This window comes from Pristiophorus japonicus, chromosome 4 (assembly GCF_044704955.1).
Source record: "Pristiophorus japonicus isolate sPriJap1 chromosome 4, sPriJap1.hap1, whole genome shotgun sequence".
Taxonomy (NCBI): domain Eukaryota; kingdom Metazoa; phylum Chordata; class Chondrichthyes; family Pristiophoridae; genus Pristiophorus; species Pristiophorus japonicus.
The window spans coordinates 158,453,237-158,480,021 of NC_091980.1; the positions used below are offsets into that span (position 1 = coordinate 158,453,237).

Consider the following 26,785-nt stretch of genomic DNA (forward strand, 5'->3'; position numbering starts at 1 on the left):
AGGGGGAACCAGTGGATGTGGTTTATTTGGATTTCCAGAAGGCATTCGGTAAGGTGCCACATAAGCGGTTACTGCACAAGATAAAAGTTCATGGGGTTGGGGGTAATATATTAGCATGGATAGAGGATTGGCTAACTAACAGAAAACAGAGAGTCGAGATAAATGGGTCATTTTCCGGTTGGCAAACAGTGACTAGTGAGGTGCCGCAGGGATCAATGCTGAGTCCTCAACTATTTACAATCTATATTAATGACTTGGATAAAGGGACCAAGTGTAATGTAGCCAAGTTTGCTGATGATACAAAGATGGGTGGGAAAGCAAGTTGTAAGGAGGACACAAAAAATCTGCAAAGGGATATAGACAGGCTAAGTGAGTGGGCAAAAATTTGGCAGATGGAGTACAATGTGGAAAAATGTGAGGTTATTCACTTTGGCAGAAATAATAGAAAAGCAAATTATAATTTAAATGGAGAAAAATTGCAAAGTGCCGCAGTACAGAGGGACCTGTGGGTCCTTGTGCATGAAACGCAAAGTTAGTATGCAGGTCCAGCAAGTAATCAGGAAGGCAAATGGAATGTTGGCCTTTATTGCAAGGGGGATAGAGTATAAAAGCAGAGAAGTCCTGCTACAACTGTACAGGGTGTTGGTGAGGCCACACCTGGAGTACTGCGTACAATTTTGGTCTCCGTATTTAAGGAAGGATATACTTGCATTGGAGGCTGTTCAGAGAAGGTTCACTAGGTTGATTCTGGAGATGAGGGGGTTGACTTATGAAGATAGGTTGAGTAGGTTGGGCCTATACTCATTGGAGTTCAGAAGAATGAGAGGTGATCTTATCGAAACATATAAGATAATGAGGGGGCTCGACAAGGTAGATTCAGAGAGGATATTTCCACTCATAGGGGAAACTAAAACTAGGGGACACAGTCTCAGAATAAGGGGTCGCCCATTTAAAACTGAGATGAGGAGGAATTTCTTCTCAGAGGGTTGTAAATCTGTGGAATTCTCTGCCCCAGAGAGTTGTGGAGGCTGGGTCATTGAATATATTTAAGGCGGAGATAGACAGATTTTTGAGTGATAAGGGAATAAAGGGTGATGGGGAGCGGGCAGGGAAGTGGAGCTGAGTCCACGATCAGATCAGCCATGATCTTATTGAATGGCGGAGCAGGCTCGAGAGGCCAGGTTGGCCTACTCCTGCTCCTATTTCTTATGTACCCCACTAAAGACTCCATAAAGATTTAGGGCTGGGGCATTCAAGAATAAGTGAATTTTTAACGTGATAATTGATAATGAAAGCCAAATAACCTCTCTGGCCCTGAAAATTAATTTTAAAAGTACAGAGTCTCATTCTCTCAGAAGTTAGTGTTGGAGATTTTTTTTAAAATGGAAGTGAATGTATTTTATTTTTTCTGTCTGTCTCTTTTATCTCTCGCTTAATTCCATCTCTCTTTCCCTAACTTTATTCCGCTTTCTCAACATGATTTCAATCTAATTTATACTTCCTGGTTTAGATTCTATGGGGGTAATTTGAACCACCAGAAATGGGTGGGTTGGGTGAGATGTAAAACATTTTAAGATCTCAAACCCAACCCCAACCTGGCCAATTCCAGGCCTGGGGGGAAAGTGGCAGGTGGAGGGAGGTAAGGACAGCTTCAGGGAAAAGGCTAGTGTCCATACAGCATTGCTTGTGGGCCAGGAGAAGCAGCAGTGCTCCCCCCCGCCAGTGCCCCAAGCCTACCTGTCATTACACGCACACTCCCTACCGCCACCGGGGTCGGGGTTCGGACCAAACACCATGTGGGGAGTCAAAACTCCACGGTTTGCGGGGAAATTTGGACTTAGAAACATCGAAAATAGGTGCAGGAGTAGGCCTTTCGGCCCTTCGAGCCTACACCACCATTCAAATATGGCTGATCATTCACCTCAGTACCCCTTTCCTGCTTTCTCTCCATACCCCTTGATCCCTTTTGCCGCTTGAATATATCTAATCCCTCTTGAATATATCCAATGAACTGGCATCAACAACTCTCTGCGGTATGGAATTCCATAGGTTAACAACTCTCTGAGTGAAGAAGTTTCTCCTCATCTCAGTCCTAAATGGCTTACCCCTTATCCTTAGACTGTGTCCCCTGGTTCTGGACTTCCCCAACATCGGGAACATTCTTCCTGCATCTAACCTGTCCAGTCCTGTCAGAATTTGATATGTTTCAATGAGATTCCCTCTCATCCTTCTAAACTCCAGTGAATAAAGATCCAGTCGATCCAGTCTCTCCTCATATGTCAGTCCAGCCATCCCGTAAATCAGTCTGGTGAGCCTTCGCTGCACTCCCTCAATAGCAAGAACGTCCTTCCTCAGATTAAGATACCAAAACTGAACACAATATTCCAGTTGAGGCCTCACCAAAGCCCTATACAACTGCAATAAGACCTCCCTGCTCCTATAGTCAAAACCCCTAGCTATGAAGGCCAACATACCATTTGCCTTCTTCACCACCTGCTGTACCTGCATGCCAACTTTCAATGACTGATGTACCATGACACCCAGGTCTCGTTGCACCTTCCCTTTTCCTAACCTGCCGCCATTCAGATAATATTCTGCCTTCGTGTTTTTGCCCCCAAAGTGGATAACCTCACATTTATCCACATTATACTGCATCTGCCATGCATTTGACCACACACCTAATCTGTCCAAGTCACCCTGCAGCCTCTTAGCATCCTCCTCACAGCTCATACCGCCACCCAGTTTAGTGTCATCTGCAAACTTGGAGATATTACACTCAATTCCCTCATCCAAATCATTAACGTATATTGTATAGAGCTGGGGTCCCAGCACTGAGCCCTGTGGGCACCCCACTAGTCACTTCCTGCCATTCTGAAAAGGACCCGTTTATCCCGACTCTCTGCTTGCTGTCTGCCAACCAGTTCTCAATCCACGTCAGTATATTACCCCCAATACCATGTACTTTAATTTTGCACACTAATCTCTTGTGTGGGACCTTGTCAAAAGCCTTTTGAAAGTCCAAATACACCACATCCACTGGTTCTCCCTTGTTCACTCTGCTAGTTACATCCTTAAAAAATTCCAGAAGATTTGTCAAGCATGATTTCCCTTTCATAAATCCATGTTGACTTGGACCAATCCTGTCACTGCTTTCAAAATGCGCTGTTATTACATCTTTAATAATTGATTCCAACATTTTCCCCACTACTGATGTCAGGCTAACCGGTCTATGATTACCTGTTTTCTCTCTCCCTCCTTTTTAAAAAAAGTGATGTTACATTAGCTACCCTCCAGTCCATAGGAACTGATCCAGAGTTGATAGACTGTTGGAAAATGATCACCAATGCGTCCACGATTTCTAGGGCCACTTCCTTAAGTACTCTGGGATGCAGACTATCAGGCCCCGGGGATTTATCGGCCTTCAATCCCATCAATTTCCCTAACACAATTTCCCGCCAGATAAGGATATCCTTCAGTTCCTCCTTCTCACTAGACACTCGGTCCCTTAGTATTTCCGGAAGCTTATTTGTGTCTTCCTTCGTGAAGACAGAACCAAAATATTTGTTCAACGGGTCTGCCATTTCTTTGTTCCCCATTATAAATTTACCTGAATCTGACTGCAAGGGATCCACGTTTGTCTTCACTAATCTTTTCCTCCTCACATATCTATCGAAGCTTTTGCAGTCAGTTTTTATGTTCTCAGCAAGCTTCCTCTCATACTCTATTTTCCCCCTCCTAATTAAACCTTTTGTCCTCCTCTGTTGAATTCTAAATTTCTCCCAGTCCTCAGGTTTGCTGCTTTTTCTGGCCAATTTATATGCCTCTTGGATTTAACACTATCCCTAATTTCCCTTGTTAGCCACGGTTGAGCCACCTTCCCTATTTTATTTTTTACTCCAGACCGGGATGTACAATTGTTGAAGTTCATCCATGTGATCTTTAAATGTTTGCCATTGCCTATCCACCGTCAACCCTTTAAGTATCATTTGCCAGTTTATTCTAGCCAATTCATGTCTCATACCATCGAAGTTACCTTTCCTTAAGTTCTTGACCCTAGTCTCTGAATTAACTGTCACTCTCCATCTTAATAAAGATTTCTACCATATTATGGTCACTCTTCCCCAAGGGGCCTCGTACAACAAGATTGCTAATTAGTCCTTTCTCATTACACATTACCCAGTCTAGGAACTCAACATCCAGGGATATTCAACATTCAGGAAGGATAGACACAAAGGAAAAGGAAGTGGGGTATTGTTGCTGGTTAAAAAGGAAATTAACGCAATAGTAAGGAGGGACATTAGCCTGGATGATGTGGAATCTGTATGGGTGGAGCTGCGGAATACCAAAGGGCAGAAAACGCGAGTGGGAGTTGTGTACAGACCACCAAACAGTAGTAGTGAGGTTGGGGACAGCATCAAACAAGAAATTAGGGATGCATGCCAGCCCTCTAGTTGGTTCCTCGACATATTGGTCGCGAAAACCATCCCTAATACACTCCAGGAAATCCTCCTCCACCCTCCACTGTATTGCTACCAGTTTGGTTAGCCCAATCTATATGTAAATTAAAGTCGCCCATGATGACTGCTGTACATTTATTGCATGCATCCCTAATTTCTTGTTTGATGCTGTCCCCAACCTCACTACTACTGTTTGGTGGTCTGTACACAACTCCCACTAGCGTTTTCTGCCCTTTGGTATTCCGCAGCTCCACCCATACAGATTCCACATCATCCAGGCTAATGTCCCTCCTTACTATTGCGTTAATTTCCTTTTTAACCAGCAACAATACCCCACTTCCTTTTCCTTTGTGTCTATCCTTCCTGAATGTTGAATACCCCTGGATGTTGAGTTCCCAGCCTTGGTCACCCTGGAACCATGTCTCCGTGATGCTAATTATATCATATTCGTTAATTGCTGCCTGTGCAGTTAATTCGTCCACCTTATTCCGAATACTCCACGCATTGAGGCACAGAGCCTTCAGGCTTGTCTTTTTAACACACTTTGCCCTTTTAGAATTTTGCTGCAATGTGGCCCTTATTGATTTTTGCCTTGGGTTTCTCTGCTCTTCACTTTTACTTTTCTTCTTTCTATCTTTTGCTTCTGCCCCCATTCTACTTCCCTCTGTCTCCCTGCATAGGTTCCCATCCCCCTGCTATATTAGTTTAACTCCTCCCCAACAGCAGTAGCAAACACTCCACCTAAGACATTGGTTCCGGTCCTGCCCAGGTGCAGACCGTCTGGTTTGTATTGGTCCCACCTCCCCCAGAACCGGTTCCAATGTCCCAAGAATTTGAACCCCTCCCTTCTCATCGCTCCTCAAGCCATCATCTGAGCTATCCTGCGATCCCTACTCTGATTAGCACATGACACTGATAGGAATCCTGGGATTACTACCTTTAAGGTCCTTTTTAATTTAACTCCTCACTCCCTAAATTCAGCTTGTAGGACCTCATCCCATTTTTTTTACCTATATCATTGGTACCTATATGTACCACGACAACTGGCTTTTCACCCTCCCCCTTCAAAATGTCCTGCAACCGCTCCGAGACATCCATGACCCTTGCACCAGGGAGGCAACATACCATCCTGGAGTCTCAATTGCAGCCGCAGAAATGTCTATCTATTCGCCTTACAATAGAATCCCCCACCACTATAGCCCTCCCACTCTTTTTCCTGCCCTCCTGTGCAGCAGAGCCACCCACGGTGCCATGGACTTGGCTGCTGCTGCCCTGCCCTGATGAGTCATCCCCCTCAACAATACCCAAAGCGGTACATCTGTTTTGGAGGGGGATGACCACAGGGGACCTCGGCACTACCTTCCTTCCACTGCTCTTCCTGTTGATCATCCATTCACTATCTGTCTGCGTAACCTCTACCTGTGGTAAGACCAACTCACTAAACGTGCTATTCATGACAACCTCAGCATCGCGCATGCTCCAGAGTGAATCCACCCACAGCTCCAGTGCTGCAATGCTGTCTGTCAGGATCTGCAGCAGGATACACATCCTGCACATGTAGTCGTCAGGGACACAGAGTTCTCACATAGCACAGGAGGAGCATGACACATGTCCGAGCTCTCCTACCATGATTTAACCCTTAGATTAATTTAATTTGGCAACAATGATAAAGATCACCAACTGACAGGGAAAAGAAAAAGAAAAACTACTTACCAATTACCAGCCAATCACTTATCCCCTTGGCTGTGACTTCACCTTTCGATTTCTTTCTACTTCTTTGTTTACCTTCTGCCCCTGCAGCTGCACCAACTGGCCTCTCCGACGCCTCCTCAGACTCCCGTCTCACCGACTGCCCGCTCGAACTCCCGCTGGGCCTTTTTATAGGCCTCTCTGATGGCCCCGGACTCCCGTCTCACCGACTGCCTGCTCAAACCCCTGGTGGGCCTTTTTATAGGCCTCTCCGAGTTTCGCGACCGAACATCAATATTGGAGTCTGCGCGTCTCTGTGAGGATTTGTTAATCTGATTGGCTGAAGAGTCTCGTTGTTTCTTGGCCTACTCACAGATGCCACCGATCCCGTGTAGAGGGTGCCGTGCTGGATCAGATGCTGAATTAGCTGACTTGCATGTCCCTAGGATTTCCCGGCCCCCCCGCACTGCCGTGCTTTCCCGCTCCGCCGTGCTTTCCCGCTCCTTTTCAGAATGGTAGGCAGTGACTAGTGGGGTGCCACAGGGCTCAGTGCTGGGTCGCCAGCTCTTTACAATATACATTAATGATTTGGATGAAGGAATTGAGTGTAATATCTCCAAGTTTGCAGATGACACTAAACTGGGTGGCAGTGTGAGCTGTGAGGAGGACACTAAGAGGCTGCAGGGTGACTTGGACAGGTTAGATGAGTGGGCAAATGCATTGCAGATGCAGTATAATGTGGATAAATGTGAGGTTATCCACTTTAGGGGCAAAAACGCGAAGACAGAATATTATCTGAATGGCGGCAGATTAGGAAAAGAGGAGGTGCAACAAGACCTGGGTGTCATGGTACATCAGTCATTGAAAGTTGGCATACAAGTACAGCAGGCGGTGAAGAAGGCAAATGGTATGTTGGCCTTCATAGCTAGGGGATTTGAGTATAGGAGCAGGGAGGTCTTACTGCAGTTGTACAGGGCCTTGGTGAGGCCCCACCTGGAATATTGTGTTCAGTTTTGGTCTCCTAATCTGAGGAAGGACGTTCTTGCTATTGAGAGAGTGCAGCGAAGGTTCACCAGACTGATTCCCGGGATGGCTGGACTGACATCTGAGGAGAGACTGGATCAACTGGGCTTTTATACATTGGAGTTTAGAAGGATGAAAGAGGATCTCATAGAAACATAAGATTCTGACGGAATGGGACAGGTTAGATGCGGGTAGAATGTTCCCGATGTTGGGGAAGTCCAGAACCAGAGGACACAGTCCTAGGATAAGGGGTAGACCATTTAGGATTGAGATGAGGAGAAACTTCTTCACTCAGAAAGTTGTTCATCTGTGGAATTCCCTGCCACAGAGAGTTGTTGATGCCAGTTCATTGGATATATTCAAGAGGGAGTTAGATATGGCCCTTACGGTTAAGGGGTCAAGGGGTATGGAGAGAAAGCAGGAAAGGGCTACTGAGGGAATGATCAGCCATGATCTTATTGAATGGTGGTGCAGGCTCAAATGGCCTACTCCTGCACCTGTTTTCTATGTTTCTATGTTTCCTTCCCTTTAAATATTGGGGTCTGGCATGTATAAATGGGGATTTGATTAGATTAATTCTTTATACAGTTTAACAGATTTTTTCTCCATGTTCCACCAATTTACTCCATTCTCCTTCAAGTGTCGACTCATTGCTTGGGCATGACTCCACAAGTCTCAATTGTTCACCAGTACCTCACCCATATCATCTATCATTGATGAGCTGAGACAGTGAGTTTAGCCATAGGCAGCATCATAACTGAATCCGAACCTGTCCTCAGCCAACATCCACCAATGCCCACGACCAGCAGAGGTTGCTAGACAGTAAGTAGGCGTGCGAAACTTAGCTGATTTTTCTCAAGACCACAGAGGAAGCTGTAGGATATGATTCTTGTCATAGCTAAGATCAGCAGACTCAGCATTAATCAGCGAATAAACGTGGGACCTCATTCTCCACACGTTAAAAAAATCCAAGCACAGGCATCCTACACCCTCCAAGATGTAGTTCGGGATCTGCAATATTTGGTCCTTCATTGAAACAACCTGTGAACTCATTCCTTTTTTGCTTGGAAGCAAGTCATCCTCGCTTCGAGGGTCTGCCTATGATAATGACTCAGCAACTCGCTATCTTAACCAGCTGCACCATCAGATAGTGAGTCGTTGAGACAACAACTTTTATTTATATAGTGCCTTTAACATAAGTAAACGTCCCAAGGTGCTTCACAGCAGCGTTATATGACAAAACATATAAATTTGACACCGAGCCGCATAAGTAGAAATTAGTGCAGGTGACCAAAAGCTTGGTCAAAGAGGATGGTTTTAGGGAGCGTCTTAAAGGAGGAAAGAGAGGTTGAGAGGCGGAGAGGTTTAGGGAGGGAATTCCAGAGCTTAGGGCCCAGACAAAAGTAGGCCCGGCCACCGATGGTTGAGCGATTATAATCAGGGGTGCTCAGGAGGGCAGAATTAGAGGAGTGCAGAGATCTCCGGGGGGGGGGGGGGGTTGTGGGGATGAAGGAGATTACAGAGATAGGGAGGGGTGAGGGCCATGGAGGGATTTGTAAACAAGGATGAGAATTTTGAATTCAAGGCATTGCTTAACCGGAAGCCAATGTAGGTGTAAAGTCCTTACTCTACAATATGAAACCACACGAGGCACAAACTGGGGACAAGGTCACTCTGTGACCTTACCTCTTTATTTACAGGACTCCAAAGACGATGACCCTGCGTGAGGCCTCCCTTTTTATACCTGTGTGATCAGGTAAGGAGTGTCTCCCACAAGTTCACCCCTTGTGGTCAAGGTGTGATCTAGGTTGAGTGTATACAGTAATACAGTGGTTACATACATGACATCACCTCCCCCCCCCAAAGTCTTATTGGGATTATAGGTTTAGTCTTTCAGGTGGTCTACGCTCCCTCGTGGAGCGCTGCAGTTGGGGCTCTGGTTGTTGGACACTGACGTGAGTGTCTGTCACCTGTGGTGATTCCGGCCTGTCCGGGCTGACCGCAGGGACTGTGCATTCTTCTAATTGCTCTTGTTGCTCGTTCACTGGTGGTGTTGTGAGCTCCATCTCATGGTCTTCTTCAGGTTCCTCCGTGTCGATGCTGAACCTTTTTTTTTTTACTTGGTCCAGATGCTTACGGCATATCTGACCATTGTTGAGTTTTACCACGAGGACCCTATTCCCCTCTTTATCAATTGCAATGCCCTCAAGCCATTTGGGCCCCATGGCATGATTGAGGATGAATACAGGATAATTTATTTCTATACATCGCCCCCTCGAATTACAGTCATGGTACTCGTTTTGTGACTTGCTCTTGCCCTCAACTACGTTGGTCAGGACTGGGAGAATGAGGGACAACCGAGTTTTGAGTGTCCGTTTCATTAGTAGCTCTGCGGGCGGGACCCCCGTGAGCGAGTGCGGTCAGGATCTATAGGCCAGCAGGAGATGCGATAGGCGGCATTGTAGAGAGGTTCCTTGAATCCGGAGCATACTTTGCTTAATGATTTGAACCGCACGTTCCGCCTGGCCATTGGAGGCCGAATTGAATGGCGCGGTCCTGACGTGGTTGATGCCATTGCCTGACATAAACTCTCAGAATTCGTAGCTTGTGAAACATGGGCCATTATCACTAACCAGGATGTCCAGCAAGCCATGGGTTGCAAAGATCGCACGTAGGCTTTCCACGGTGGTGGATGACGTGCATGAATTCAGAATGATGCACTAGATCCATTTCGAGTACGCATCTACCACAATAAGGAACATCTTTCCCATGAACAAGCCCACGTAGTCAACATGAATGCGTGACCATGGCCTGGTGGGCCAGGGCCATGGGCTGAGCGGGGCCTCCCTGGGGGCATTACCCAACGTCGTGCACCTGTGAACGCCGTGTTCCAGGTCTGAATCAATTCCAGGCCACCAAACGTGACTGGGCAATGGCCTTCATCAGCACAATGCCTGGGTGCTCACTGTGGAGTTCCCTGATGAATGCCTCCCTGCCCTTCTGGGGCATAACTACCCGGCTGCCCTATAGTAGGCAGTCGGCTTGGATGGAGAGCTCATCCATCCGTCTGTGGAACAGTCTGACCTCCTTAGGGCATGCTCCATGTGCGGGCGCCTAATCCCCAATCAGGACACATTTCTTAATCAGGGATAGGAGGGGATCGCTGTTTGTCCAGATTTTGATCTGGTGGGCTGTGATGGGGGAGCCTGCGCTGCCAAAGGCATCGACAGCCATGACCATCTCAGCGCTTTGCTCCGCTGCCCCCTTGGTGGTGGCCAGTGGAAGCCTGCTGAGCGCGTCAGCGCAATTTTCAATGCCGGGCCAGTGCCGGATGGAGTAGTCATACGCAGCCAGCGTTAGAGCCCATTGCTGTATGTGAGCAGATGCGTTGGCATTGATAGCCTTGCTGTCTGACAACAGGGATGTTAATGGCTTGTGGTCTGTCTCTAGTTCAAACTTCCTACCAAAGAGGTACTGATGCATTTTTTTTTACACCATAGACACATGCAAGCGCTTCCTTCTCGACATCCCATATCCCCGTTCTGCTTGAGCGCGCGACCTGGAAGCATAAGCCACAGGTTGTAGTTGACCCTCAGCATTGCCCTGCTGCAACACGCACCCAACCCCATAGGATGATGCATCACATGTCAGAACCAATTTTTTTTACAGGGGTCGTACAGGGTCAACAACTTGTTTGAACAAAGTAGGTTTCGCGCCCAATCAAATGCCCGTTCCTGACAGTCCCCCCAAAACCAATCGCAACCCTTATGCAGGAGCACGTGTAGCGGCTCCAACAACGTGCTTATGTTCGGCAGAAAGTTCCCGAAATAGTTCAACAGTCCCAGGAATGAACGCAACTCCGATGTGTTGCAGGGTCTGGGTGCTCGTCAAATCGCCTCCGTTTTGGTTTCGGTGGGCGAAATCCCATCTGCAGCAACCCTCCTGCCCAGAAACTCAACCTCAGGAGCTAAGAACACACATTTAGACTTCTTGAGTTGCAGGCCTACCCGGTCCAAGGCAACTCCTCCAGGTTGTGGAGGTGTTCCTTGGTGTCTCAAACCATGATGAGGATGTCGTCCTGGAATACGATCATTCCAGGAATGGATTTGAGCAGGCTTTCCATGTTTCTTTGAAAAATCGCGGCCGCTGATCGAATGCCAAACGGGCATCTGTTATAAACGAACAGTCCCTTGTGCGGGGTGATGGTGGTCAGTAGTTTAGATTCGTCAGCCAGTTCCTGGGTCATATAGGCTGAAGTGAGGTCCAACTTGATGAACAGCTTGCCATCTGCCAGTGTGGCGAAGAGGTCCTCCGCTCTCAGGAGCGGGTATTGATCTTGTAGGGACACCCGATTGATGGTGGCCTTGTAGTCGCCACAGATCCTGACAGAGCCATCCGCTTTTAGGACGGGAACGATGGGGCTTGCCCAGTCGCTGAATTCAACAGGCGAGATGATGCCCTCTCTCAACAGCCGGTCCAATTCGCTGTCAATCTTTTCCCACATCACATACGGCACCGCTCTGGCTTTGTGGTGCACTGGCCTGGTGTCTGGAGTCATGTGTATCACTACTTTAGTGCCTTTGAAAGTCCCAACACCAGGTTGGAATAGTGAATTGAATTGTTGTAGGACTTGTGAGTATGAACTTCGCTCCACAGATGACATTGCGTGAACATCCCCCCCATTTCCAGTTCATCTCGGCTAACCAGCTCCTCCCCAACAGTGCGGGACCATTGCCCGGGACAATCCAGAGCGGCAGCCGATTCACTAACCCATTGTGTGTGACAGCCAACATTGCACTGCCTAGCACCGGAATGATTTCTTTAGTGCAAGTCCATAATTGTGTCTTAATACGTGCTAATTTGGGTCTACCGGCTTTAAGTGGCCATAGCTTCTCAAATTGCTGAATGCCCATAAGTGACTGGCTGGCCCCAGTGTCCAGCTCCATGCGTACTGGGATACCGTTTAATAAAACCCTCATCATCATTGGTGGCGTTTTGGTGTATGAACTGTGAATATTCGCGACATGGACCCGCTGAACCTCGGCATCCATCGATTTGCCCCAAAAGTCATCCTGCCTCAAAGAACCCTCTTCTGGTCCATCCGCCTCATATTAGTCTGGTTGCAGTCTTCCTGCACATTCGAGCTAAGTGGCCACTAAGATTGCAGTTCCTGCAGACAAACTGTTGAAATCTGCAAGATCTAGCTGAGTGTTTTCCCCCACACCTCCAGCATGAGTTAAAGTTTCCATTGTTGGGAACAAAGGGACTATGGCCAGGCATTCCACGCTGACTGTCCCTTTGATTGCTCTTAAGTACCTATTAGTGGGGGTCAATGACCCCATCCCGGGCCGCATTGTCCACTGTGATAGTATGAATGCCCGCTCAGCCTGCCATTGTCTCTGTTGAAGTCCTACTCTGGGGTCTATTGCTGCCTGGAGAATGTCAGACTGCCCCTGCCTGCCTGCGGGGCTCTGCATCGCATTTATGATGTTGACTCCCTGATCCATCGCCGCGTTAAAGGCAGAATTGCGCGCGTATATTATTTTAGTCTATTCCTCCCCCACCATGAAAGTTTGAGCTATCCAAGGTCAAATCCTGGTTCTCAATTAATTTGCGGAAAATTCCCGCATGACCGATGCACTAGATAAAGAAGTCTCTTAGCATCTCCCCCCTGCAGGCATCTGTGAACTTAGAGGCTGGCCAAACGCCGGAGGTCTGCTACGAAGTCCAGTATGCTCTGTCCTTCACAACGTCGATGGGTGTAGAATCTGTCTCGGGCCATATGTATGCTACTCGCCGGTTTGAGGTGCTCCCTGATCAATTTGCTAAGTTCTTCAAAGGTTTTGTCCGCCGGCTTTTCGGGTGCTAGTAAGTCCTTTACGAGCGCGTAAGTCTTTGGTCCACAGCTGGTCAAAAGATGAGCCCTTCGCTTGTCGGCCGCTGCATCTCCCAGTCATTCTTTCGTAACGAAGCTTTGCTGAAACCTCTCGACAAGATCGTCCCAGTCTTCCCCAACACAGTACTGTTCCTCTGTGCTACTGGTGGCCATTCTCGTGGGTCGTGAATTCCCGTTTCTCGTCGCCAATGTAAAGTCCTTACTCTACAATATGAAACCACACTAGGCACAAACTGGGGACAAGGTCACTCTGTGACCTTAACTCTTTATTCACAGGACTCCAAAGACGATGACCCTGTGCGGGACCTCCCTTTTTATACCTGCGTGATCAGGTAAGGAGTATCTCCCACAAGTTCACCCCTTGTGGTCAAGGTGTGCATCTAGGTTGAGTGTATACAGTAATACAGTGGTGTTACATTGTGTTTACATACATGACAGGTCATCAAGCACAGGGGTGATGGGTGAGCGGGACTTGGTGCGAGTTAGGACACGGGCTGCCGTGACATCTGAAAAGTAGGATTCCTTAATTTTAGGTGCACAAAATCTATGGCTGCCATTCTCTCACTGCTTTTACTCGGTGGTTTTCCCTATATGACCCTGTTCTTTAACTTCTTTTCCAGCAAGGCAAATTTAAAATCAAGATGTTAAATATTTTGTTTTAAAAACCACCTGTGCTGTGCATTGCAAGATTAAATTTCCCTCATTGGCAGAGAAACTGTTGAATCAGGCAGGTGGAAACTACTATGGTGGAGAGCATGCCTTGACATCAGCGTGAGCCATTGTGCGACTGAAATGGCAGGTGGCAAATTAGTATTTTGAGTCCAGATTAGTCAAGGAGTCTTAGCACAAGACACTGAATAACCCAATGTTAAATTAAGTATAGCTAAGTCAAGCACAATAAAATGTGGTTATGTGTATCTCAGAATCATAGAAACTTACAACACAGGAGGCCATTCGGCCCGTCGTGTCAATGCTGGCTCTGTGAAAGAGCAGTCATGCTTAGTCCCACAGCCCTGCTTTTTGTCCGTAACCCTGCAAGTTCTTCATCCTTGACTCCCTTTTAAAATTATTTCAGGAATCAGCCCCCACCACCTTTTCAGGTCGAGTGTTCCAGATCCCCACAACACTGAGTGAAAACATTTTTCCTCGTCTCCCCTTTGGATCTTTGGACTTTAAATCTTTGACCTCTGGTTATTGACACACTCGCCAGAGAGAATAGTTTTTCTCAATCTACACTATCAAAGCCGATCAGCATCTTGAAAACCTGTATTAGGTCACCTTTTAACATTCCAAGGAGAACAGTCCTAACTTTTCCAAGCTCTCAAGGCTTTAAGCGGCTTCTTAAAAGAGGATAGTAGTAGAGAGGTGGACATGGAGGAAATTTCAGCACTTAGGGCCAAGGCAGCTGAAGGCACAACCGCCAGTAGTGAAGCAATTAATTTGGGGATGCACAAGAGGCCAGAACTGGAAGAGGATTACATCGGATATATGGCACAGAAACAGGCCATTTTGCCCAACCAATTGATGCTGGCGTTTATGCTCCACTCGTGCCTCTTCCCGTCCTTATCTAACTATATCAGTTCCCTTCTCCCTCATATGCTTGTCTGGCCTCCACTTGAATGCTTCAACCACTATTTGCTTCAACCACTCCCTGAAGTAGTGAGTTCCACATTCTCACCACTCTCTGGGTAAAGAAGTTATTTCTGCATTCCCCTTTTTGATTTCTTGACTATCTTATATTGATGGTCTCTAGTTTTGCTCGTCCCCGCAAGTGGAAACATTCGCTGTATCTACTCTATCAAAACCATTCATAATTTTAAAGGCCTCTATTAGGTCACCCCTCAGCCTTCTCTTTTCAAGAGAAGAGACCTAACCTGTTCATCCTTTCCTAAAAGGTATACCCTCACATTTCTGGTATCATCCTTGTAAATCTTTTTTGCATCCTCTCCAATACCTGTATATCCTTTTAATAATATGGCAGCCAGAATTGCACAGTACTCCAAGTGTGCTCTAACCAAGGTTCAATACAAGTTTAACATAACTTCTCTACTTTTCAATTCAATCCCTCTAGAAATAAACCCTAAGGCTTGGTTTGCTTTTTTTAAGGCCTTATTAACCGGTATTGCTACTTTTAATGATTTGTGTATTTATACTCCCAGATGCATTTGCTCTTCTACCCCACTTAGATTTGTATTTTCCAATATGTGACCTCCTTATTTTTCTTACCAAAATGTAATAGCACACATTATCTGTATTGAACTTCATTTGCCAATTATATGCCCATACTATGTCTTCTTGTAATTTGTTGCAGTCCTCCTCAATATTGACTACCTGCCCCACCATTTGGTGTAATCTGCAAATTTAGAAATTCCGGGGTGAAAATTAACTTGTGACTGGGCATGGCACTGTTAACGACTCCCACTAAATTCGGTGGAAGTTTAGCAGCGGCACGAAGGCGCTGCGCCCTGATCTCCTGCACCCGGAGATCATGACGTCATTGTCATGCACATCGTCCCGGCACCTAAATTAGGTATAGCTTCCTGCAACAGCACCGGGCGATAACAACACAGCTTCAGGGTACGCTCACCAGGCGGCTGGCCGCTACCGGGACGAAAAATTTAAGGGGAGCTGGCAGACTGCTGAAAAAAACTCTCACCTTTTCTTTGCTGCTCCGGATGCGGTTTTTACGTGAAGTTGGGGCCGTGATCGCTCAGCCCGACACTTTGCTCCACGGTGGTCCAGGTAGGTGGCTTCTTCATTGGTAGAGTATGCAGCTTGGGCTCTTCCCTTTAATTGAGGGAGGATCCGCTCGGAAGCAGCAGCGCTCTGCAGCCAAGTGTGTAGTGCTGCTGATGCGTGCGCCCCGATACTGCCCCAGGAAGGAGCACCCGCTCCTTCCCAAATTTATCACAAGGGGCGAGGCTTCTGTGCCTGGCGCAAAGTCTTGCGCTGCCAAAGTGTTACCGCTCCAAAGCAGGGCGATAATGAAATTCTAGGCCAACGTTTTTGATTCAAAAGTCTAAATCATTAATATAAATTGTGAACAACAGTGGTCCCAGCACTGATCCTTGTGGAACACTATTACCCACCTTCTGCAATTCTGAATACCCCTTTACCCTTCTGTCTTGAAGCCAGCTAGTTATCCAATCTGCCACTTGTCTCCTGACTATGCACTCTGACCTTATTGATTAGTCTATTATGTGGTACCTTATCAAAGACCTTCTGAAAATCTAGATACATTACATCTACTGCCTTACCCTTGTCTACTCTGTTACCTCTTCAAAAAAATCAATGATGTTGGTCAAGCAAGACTTTCCCTTTTGAAATCCATGCTGACTATTCATTATTATATTTTTAGCTTCTAGATGTTCTTCTACTTTCTCCTTTAGCAGGGATTCCATTATTTTTCCTACCACCAATGTTAAGCTGACTGGTCTATAGTTCCCTGGACAGGTTCTATTTTACTTCTTAAATATAGGTATTACGTTAGTTATCTGCCAGACTTCTGGCACTACACCTTGTTCTAACGAATTATTAATGTGTAGTAATGCCTCTTCTGTCTCTTCCCTAGATTCTTTTAAAATGCGTGGATGTAATTCATCCGGACCAGGGGTTTTATCCTCTGAGTTTGATTAGTTGGTTTAATATTTCTCCTCTTATTATTTTAAATGCCGTTATCTCATTACTAATCTCATCATCCAACATCATGTCCACCTATTCTATCTCCCTGCTAAATACGGATGCAAAATAATTATTTAATATTTCTGACATCTCTCAATCGTTACCTGTGGTATTATCCTGTCTATCCCTTAATGGCCCTATTCCTATCCCAACCTTCCTTTTTTTAATGATGTGCCTGTAAAATATTTTACTATTTTGTTTTATGTTCCTTGATAATTTAATTTCATAGTTCCTCTTTGCCTTCCTAATTGTTTTTTTGACTTCTCTCCAAATCTCTTTGTATTCTCCCTTATCATGCACTCGTCTGCTGTCAGTGTACATAATGTATGCCTCTTTCCTTACCCTCAATTGTTCTCTTAGGGCTTCATTCATCCATGAGTCTCATTACTGTTTAGTTTGTTCTTTCCTTCTGGCGGAATACATTGTCCCTGCACTCTGTTGAACACCGTTTTCAATGTTTCCCATTGCTGGTCTGCATCTTTTTTGCCAATATTGTTGCCCATTTCCACCCCCCCCCCCCCCCCAAGTTCTAGTCTCAGCTCCTCAACAATTGGCTTTTCTCCAATCGAGTACCCTGGTCTTCGTCACATTTATGTCCTTCTCAATTATTATCTTAAAGCGTAGTATATGATGGTCACTATTGCCTAGATGTTCCCCTACTTGTACTTTATATCTGCTCTGGTTCATTCCCCATTACTAGATTCAATAGCAAATCCTCCCTTGTTGGGCTTCTTATATATTTGGGTTAGAAAGGAGTCCTGTACATATTGTAGGAACTCCATTCCCTTATCACCTCTATCTACCTCTTCTGAACAATTAATATCAGGGTAGTTGAAATCTCCCAGGATTACTATGCTATGTTTTTTTACTCATTTCCCTAATTTGTCTGCATATTTCTTCACCACCTCCCTTCTACTGTTAGGTGGTCTGTAGACTATCCATATTAGTGGATTGATCCTTTATTATCTTTTATCTCCATCCACATGGATTCTATTTTTGTCTTGCTGATAGCACATCATTTTTGTCTGCTGCCATATTATTCCTAATAAGTACAGCTATTCCACTTTTTCCCTCTCTATCTTTTCTAAATAGGTTATACCCTGCAATGTTTAATTCCCAGCCCTGATTTTTCTGTAACCATGTTTCAGTAATCCCTATGTCTGGTTCCTCGCAATATATTATTGTCTCGAGTTCCCCTTGTTTTATTACGGACACTGTGTGCATTGCTGCACAGACAGTTTAACATTTTTAATAGGATTTCCTCTCACTTTATTGTTAACCATCTTTTTACACTCCTGCTCTATTTATTCCCTGACCATCAATGTCCTCCCTTACTTTATTATTTGCTATGCTCTCCTTTCCTATTTTGTTTATATTTAGGCTGGTTTCATTTCTTGTAGATCCCTCCTCCCCTAGACTTATTAGTTTAAAGCCTTTGCCCCCTCCATATTTTCCCTTTCCGCTAGGACACTATCAGATGGAACCCGTCCCATCAGTACAGCTCCTTCCTATCCCAGTACTGGTGCCAGTGTCCCATGAAAAGGAATCCCTCTGTCCCACACCAGCCCTTTAGCCATGTGTTAATTCTCCTGATCTGACCGTTTCTATGCCAATTTGCATATGGCTCAGGCAATAATCCAGAGGTCCTGCTTTTTAATTTTGCTCCTAACTCCTGATACTCCTTCAGCAGGACCTCCTTCCTATTCCTACCTATGTCGTTTGTTCTGACATGGACCACAACTGGATTTACTCCCTCCCTTTCCAAATTCCTCTGCAGCCACCATGACATATCCCATACCCTGGCACTGGATAGGCAACACATCCTTCAGGATTCTTGTTCATGGCTGCAGAGGACACTATGTAATTATAGAATCCCCCATCACTATCCACACCACACATCTATTCTGCTCTCCACCCCTTCCCCTTGGACAGCCTTCTGAACTACAGTGCCTTGGTCTGCATTGTGGCTGTCCTCCCCAGTCTTTCTCCTTATTCTCACAGGTAGCGAGTGCATTGTACCTGTAGGACAGGACCAGTGTCTACAGACCACCTCAACCTCTCCTAAGTCCTCGCTACTGGCTCCCTTACAGTCACGCCAACTCTTTCCTGAACCTGTGCTTTCCTCTGGGGTGTGACTGTTTTCTGTATAAAACTGTCCAGAAATTCCTCCCCCTCCCTTATGTTTCGGAATGTCTCTAACTCGCACTCCAGCTCAATGATTCTGAGCCGGAGTGACTGAAGGCAGAGACATTTTCTGCAGATGTGGGAATCCGGGACAGTCTCATCCACAAACTCCCACATACTACACTCACGACACATAGCCTGACCTGCCATCTCTAGTCTTTTTTATTTATTTGCTTATTGATAGCCTGAATGAATTTAATTAGTTAAAGTTTTTATTCAAACAATTATTTATAGCTATATTAATTCATTTATCTAGTTGTTATTAATTTAATAAAGTATTAGTTTTAGTTCCCCAGCTCTTAGTTTAAACCACTGCCTAGCTTAGAGAAAAAAATATTGTAATACTCACCAACCTGCTGTCCTATGGGGGCAAAAGCAAAACCTCCTTCTCTCAAAATTCCCAAGTTTAACACTCTGTTTAAGTACGCTCCATTTAGGATCACTCTATGCAAACCACTCTGTGCATCAGCAAATAGCGTTTACTTTTATAACTTTGGAGTCACACCCAAGCTACAAGTGCTGTCTCCTTTGTGCTGTCATTTGTAACTTTGACAGGGGCCGTGTCAGTACTGTGGCCAGGCTGGGAATCTGATAAGAGGGATTCAAACATGGAATTGTGGGAAAGATGGCCATGAATTTGGGAAGTGACAACACGTTCAAGGACTTTGGAGAGGAGAGGGAGTTTGGAAATGTGGTGGTAGTTTGCAAGGACAGAGGGGTCAAGGGTAGTTTTTTTGAGGAGTGTTGATGACAGTTGAATTGAAGGAGGGGGGGAGGGGGAAGACAGTACATGGATAGAAGTTGAGTGGTCAACAGTTTGGTCGGAATAGGCTCAAGGGAGCAGGAGGTGAGTCTCATGGACAAGATGAGGTCGGAAAGAATTGCAGGAGATTGGAAAGACGTGAGTTCAGGACTAGGGCAGCGGGGAACATTTGGGGAAGTTTGTCCCGATGGACGCGGGGAAGGGAGGGAAGTGGCAGAGGCAGCTAAACAGATGGTCTCCATCTTTGTGACAAAAAAGTCCATGAGCTCCTAGCACTTATTGTTGGAGGTGGGGGTGGAAGAGTTAGGGGAGGTTGGTTTAATAAGATGATCTGTAGTGGAGAAGAAAAGCCAGTGGTTATCTTTGCATTCCTGGATGATTTTTGAATAGTGAGCAGTTTTAGCAATGGAGAGCAGGATCCGATAGTGCTTTAAGTGGTCCAGCCAGATCTGGCGATGGATGATTAAACCACTTGTTCGCCGAAGTTTTTCAAATTTGCGTCCCTTGGACTTAAGGGAGCGGAAACTAGGGAAATTAGGGGGTGAGAGAGAGTAATGTTTCTATTGGGACAAGGCCATTAAAGTGGTGGGGAGGGTGTGATTAAGCAAATTGGTAGCTGCAGAAGTATGATCAATTGTATGCCAAAGGCTAGTTGTAACGCTCCTCATAACTGAAGTTCCGCATCCCTGGTAAGCTTTCTCTTTCCCCTTTCTAAGGCCTTTACATCTTTCCTGAAGGCTGGTGCCCAGAATTGTCTACAATACACCAGCTGAGGCCTAACCAGTGATTTATAAAGTTCTTGCATGATCTCTTTGCTTTTATATTCTATTCCTCTATTTATAAACACAAGTAATCCATATGCTTTTTTAATCACCTTATCAACTTGTCCTGTCACCTTTAAGGATTTGTGTATATTGACACCCATCTCTGCTCATCTACACTTTTCCAAATCGTGCTATTTATAGTATACTGTCTTTCCATACAAGTCCTTCCAAAGTGAATCACAATTCTCTGCATTGAACTCCATCTGCCATGCTTCTGCCAATTTCACCATCCTGTCTGTCATCCTGAAGTCTACAACTATCCTCATCACAAACTAGTACGTTGCCATGTTTCATATCATCTGCAAACTTTACAATGCTGCTCCCTACACCCGAGTCTAGGTCGGTTATAAAAATTGAACAGAGTAATGGACTCAAAACTGACCCTTGAGGAACACCACTGCAAACCACCTGCCAGTCTGAAAAACATCCATCCATCACCACCCACTGCTTCCTGTCGCTGAGCTAATTCCGCCTTCGAAGAATCACTTTCCCATTACTTCCATGAGGTTCCATCTTCTTAATAAGCCTCTGGTGTGACACTTTGTTGAATGCCTTCTGAAAGTCCATACAAACAACATCTACTAGACTACCTTGATCAACCTTCTGTTACCTCGTCAAAAAATTCAAGCAAGCTAGTCAGACACGATTTACCTTGTATTGCATCGGTTTTGTATTTTCAAAATTACTCCTGATATCAATGAGCTTTAAAGGTAGCACCACTCAGGAGGGGAGACTGTATTCCACCAGAAAAAACAGTTCAATAGGGATGTCTCCTCTTCTAAGAAATATATAAACCGAGCTGTGCAGGTTTAAAAACTGTTGAGATCACATGAAACATATAATAGTTGTGTTGCCTCTGTTCAACAGGGAATGGCCTCATATCTATATTTGGATATCAATCATGTTGCACAAATGCAAGTCAACATTTTGATACCAATAAGGATTTGGGCATAACTATTCAACTTGTGTTTGAGTGTCAATATTGGCATCCCACTCTCTACTGAAGACAACTGGCAGCCACAGGAGACAGAACCATGAGCTCCATCATCAAAATGGGCCTTGTCTGATCATAAGACCCAATGTGGCAAGACTCCCAAAGCTGCTGTTGGTACTGCAGATTGCGTTACATTTTTCCTACACGAGAAAAGATCTCTCTTTCTTTAAAAACAATGGTCTTTATGGAGGAATGCTTTACTTACAAGTAATTCCCTCACCCTAGAATGAAATGATGCGATAGAGGTGACAAATTGTTCTTTATATTTGGATAGAAACTGATAGCTTTTTTGTGCAGGGGTAGGGTGAACCAGCTAAGATTTGGATGGCTACTTCCAGGATGAAATTCCAAACAAAATGTTTTTTTTTTAAATTAAAAAAGTTAAAATAGCTGTCTCAACTAATAAAAGCCAGTAGAAATTCACATATTCAAGCCCAGTATCCGGATTTCAACTAGTGACGACAGTAGTGTGAAGTGAGCAAGCATGAATTTGCTTTAATACAAATAAAGACCTTCCAAAAAAAGTCTGAAGTAATGAGAAGTTCCTTTTGAAGAACCAGATATTTGCATCTAGCTTTTCAAGCAGACAAGAGGAAATGATTGTCAGCTGCCAGTTGTTCTAGTTAAGTAGATGGAATCCTATTTATCTGTTGTAAAATATTTGAAAAGTAACCCAGTCACAAAATACAGCTTCTCAAGCTTTCACACATACAAACTACGGGCTGTTTACTATTCCAGAGACTAACGATTTTGTTTACCTCTCATCAGGTACAAGAATGCTGTATGGGTTTCAGATCTACACTGGATATTCTGTTGGGTTCACTGTTGCAAGTCTCTCCAATAAGGTATCCTGTGTGTGTCCTCCATGATATGGAGAGTACCTTCACTACCTAAATATCTAGTCATACCTACCCAGCAGTCATAACAATCAAAATCCACTGATTGTGTACTGGATGACCCCACATGTATTTTCCTATCTTGTGAGCACCTCGAATCTCATCGCCGAGAGCATGCAGAAATCAAGCGCAGGCAGCAGAAAGAGCGTGCTGCAAACCAGTCCCACCCACCCTTTCCCTCAATGACTGTCTATCCCATCTGTGACAGGGACAGTGGTTCTCATATTGGACTGTTCAGACACTTAAGGACTCATTTTAAAGAGTGGAAGCAAGTCTTCCTCAATTCCAAGGGACTGCCTGTGATGATGATGATGAACGCTAGTCAGATGAGGCTAATTGTAAACTACTAAGCTGGTTTATTTTATGTTTAATATATGTACAATTGTTTTCACTGAAATTTAATCTAATTCCTAATCATTCCTTGCAACATCAAAAACAAGTTATGCAAGCTTATGTCCTGCTACAGGCTTAGCTTGACAATATTTACTGAACTGACTGGCTTTGAACCGAGAAGATCTCTTGTTCTGTGACTTCTTCCACTCGAAGCTTCTGAAGATGATGCTTGTGAGACAGGAATCCTCCTCTAGCTCTCGGTGTTTAAGGATTGGCCAGTTGCGTTACCAATCAAGCTGCTCTCCTAAGTGTGGACTCCTGAAAGCTTCCATACCACTACCACCTCTTCCGCCCCCCCACCCCCAAACAAAAACCTTGTTGGGCTCAAATGAATGAAACTAAGTCAACATATTAGGTATGTCACTAGAATGCCTTAACAAACCCTAGTCTTGAGACATAGAAAGACCAATCTTACATTTAAATGCACCTTTTACGAGCTCAGAACGTCCCAATATGCTTTAAAGCCAATGAAGTACTCTAACTAGTGTGCAAATTTCTGTTGTTTGTACTGTAGATGTTTTGTGCTGTGCTTCAGTTTATGTTCAGTAGTTATAGATTAGCCGCTACTGCTGGTGATAATAATGGACAATAATATCTTCCTGCCCATTAGTTAATGGAGGAACTGTCGTATTTAAAATAAAATAAAAATGAAGTTGCATTTATAGAGCACCTTATAGGAGCTGACATCCCAAAGCACTTTACAGCCAATTAAGTACCTTTGAAATATAGTCACTTGTAATGTAGGGAAAGACAATATGCCAATGTATGCACAGCAAGATCCCACAAACAGCAATCGAGTAATGGCCAGATAATCTGTTTCAGTGATGTTGGTTGAGGGATAAATATCGGCCAGGACAAAGGTGAGAATTCCCCCGTTCTTCAAATAGTGTTATGGGATCTTTTACATCAGGGCAGATGGGGTCTTGTTTTAAAGGCATCCAGTACATGGTATGCCGTATGAATTTAATCTCGCCATCTGAATTTCATTGTCATTAAGTTAAATCCAAATCTCTCAAAAATTTCAAAATATAGCAATGGGCTACTTACACGGTACTTTATTTGCTACAGCTCTCAACCAAGAGTACGAAAGACTTTCAAAATGTGCTTTTTCCATGGAACAGCTGAAAATGGAGGGTTGTGTAAATTCAATGGAAGTAGTAGAGTACTCTAATCTGATGTGTCACGGAGTTGTGAGATTTGGCATTTCTCTAACTGTTCCGCACCACCAATCATCCCAGCTATCTGATGTAGGCATCACGTGGATGTTGGATGGAACTAGAGAAAGTGGTCTAAATTTGCTTTTCACACACTCCCTATTGAACGATGACAGATATAGGCTACCTGTCTGTCCTCCTTCAACTGGAAAACTTTATATAATTCACAGATTTAAATTAACGAATAAAATATTAAATATGACAAAACAGTTATAAAGTAGAATTCAAGAAATGCAAAAGAATATTTAATTTATGTATTATGAGAGCGTAAAAACTTTCATGTAGTTTTCAACCCAGTAGTAATCCCTTGTTGTATACCAAGTGGTACTAGGCCTTCAAAAAGTCAAAGTGAATGAGCCACATATAGTTTACAAAAAAAGCTTTCACTTTTAATCTAAAGCATATAAACTTATAAAGCATCATTGATTTTTTTTGGACTAAAATGAATTCTAATTAAGTCAACAGTAAAGCTCTTAGCTGAGGAAACGTTATGAAAATGTAAATGTTAAGTGTTGAATTAGGACACATGGGGCCCGCTTTCAGACTTGTTGGGCACAAGACATTTTAGAAATGCTTGATAGAAAAAGACTTGTATTTATATAGCGTCTTTCATGACCTCAGGACGGCTTAAAGCGCTTTACAGCCAATTAAGTACTTTTTGAAGCAGTCACTGTTGTAATGTAGGAAACACGGCAGACAATCTACGCTTAGCAAGGTCTCACAAACAGCAATATGAAATTGACCAAATCATCTGTTTTTCAGTGATGTTGATTAAGACATAAATATTGGCCAGGACACTGAAAGATTTCCCCTGCTTTTCTTCAAAGTAGTACCATAGGATCTTTACGTCCACTTGAGGGGACAGTCGGGGTCTCGATTTAACATCTCATCCGAAAGATGGCGCCGCGAAATGCACTCAGTACTACACTGGGAGCTGGAGTGGGGCTTGAATCCACAACCTTTTAACTCCAGTGAGGGTACTACCATAGCTGACACCCGGTGGTAACCATGTACAAATATTGGCTGATTTTCAGTTCTTTTCAGTTTTTAACCTCGTCTGATGGAACAATAAGCTGTAAAGATGTTCATATTTAGATTTAAATAGAAAATTGAGCCATTTTACCTGCTGTACTGGAGAATGGTAACAGATGGTAGGCTATATTTTTCCACCGATAACTCTACATTCCTGTTTATCTACAACAGAATGCATTCAAAGGCACAGATCACCACTGTCAAAAAAGTTAATAAATATTCAAGAGTATACAAGAAGTAAATAAGATGAGGAGGCTACTGAAGTGAAACTTCAACACAAGGAGGGAGTGCACACAACAGCTAAAGGCTACCAAGGATATAAATCACTTAACCAAAGATCTTTTCATGATTGTTCAATCTAAGAGAACATGACACCACTCTAGAATATGTTGCTGAATCTGGTAACAGAAGACTGAATATTATTTCAGTCATAAACCAGTAAGATCCCAGCAATGCTTACAAAATTGTTAATATGCATGTCACTATGTAGTAGTCTTGTAAACTATCTTCAACATCACAGTTCCATATTCATTTAAAGTTGTGACTTTCTTCTCCAACAGTTTTATTATAAACACTTTATATATAGTTGAAAGATGATAATGCAAGTATCTCTTGCCTCTCCACAGATGAACTCACAACATCCAGTACTGAGTTGCTGCACGGTGCCATCACAGTTTCTGAGGACAGCAGGAAAAGCTACCAATAACTAGCAGCATGCACTATTCCAATAGCCACAGAATTCAAAAGTCTACACAGACCTTCCTGTGCTGCTGAGAAGCAGAACACTGTAATATGACTGGATCATCCCCATGGGGTTTCAAAGGATTATATTATGCAAGTGAAAGGTTATTACCACAATGGGCTTAAGATGCACTGACCAATATCCCAGCCTCACACCTGGGGCACAGAGGCACTTAGAGGCAGCAATACAAAATATCTAGCCTGGATTCTGGTGAAATGACCATATTGCATAACGGTGTACATTTAGCCTGGCATATATGGCAGACGTATCATCTATATTTCTGTTATCCTTGTCCTCTGAAATGGTGGCTTCATATAGCAATTCATAAAGCAATTGATTCCTTAATCAAACTACTCAGTGCACGTGTGTAAAACCAGCAGGCCTCTGTCCCTGAGCTCCAGAATGTGGCTATTCAGAGTTCTCAAGCTCTCTGGGGGCCATTCTGCAGGAATTGCAAGCTAAAGCCTAGCTACCGTCCCCACCCGCCAAACCAGTGCACCAACACATGGGTGATCCTTTCAGCGATGAGACCTCCCAATGCTTCAAAGTAGGTCTGAAGGATATGCAGGAATAAAATATAGTTTCAGTATATATTCCTCACATTATGCCCAACACAGTGGACATTAAGATATTTATATAGAAGTAAACAAAAATGCTGGTGAACCTTTGTAAAGATATGTTTATTCATAGGGCTTAATCTATTTTCCTTTTTGTGACACTCTGCAGTGAGTTTAGCTACACTGTTGTGTAATGAGTGGAAATAAAACAAATATTAATTTACTTGTAGACTGTTTACTTTATCACTTCTAGGTCACGTGTTGTCCTGTCACTTACATTATCAGAAATTAACAATATGGTGTCGCTTTCCTCTGGCCGCCTATTTCCATCTCTGTAGCGTCGCCCATTTCCGCCCTTGCCTCAGCTGATCTACTGCTGAAGCCCTCACCCCTTGACTTGACGATTCCAACGCACTCCTGGCTGGCCTCGCACGTTCTAC

The 26,785-nt window shown here is 44.3% G+C and overlaps 1 protein-coding gene across 1 annotated transcript in view; it reads left to right on the forward strand.

Annotated features, from left to right (window-relative positions):
* LOC139262243 (uncharacterized) overlaps positions 1–26,568 on the forward strand; it is a 37,679-nt gene extending 11,111 nt beyond the window's left edge. Inside the window, exon 2 of the mRNA XM_070877389.1 lies at positions 25,673–26,568. The gene's annotated coding sequence lies outside the window, so the exon portion shown is untranslated. The remainder of the gene's footprint in view (positions 1–25,672) is intronic.
* The last annotated feature ends 217 nt before the right edge of the window (positions 26,569–26,785 follow it).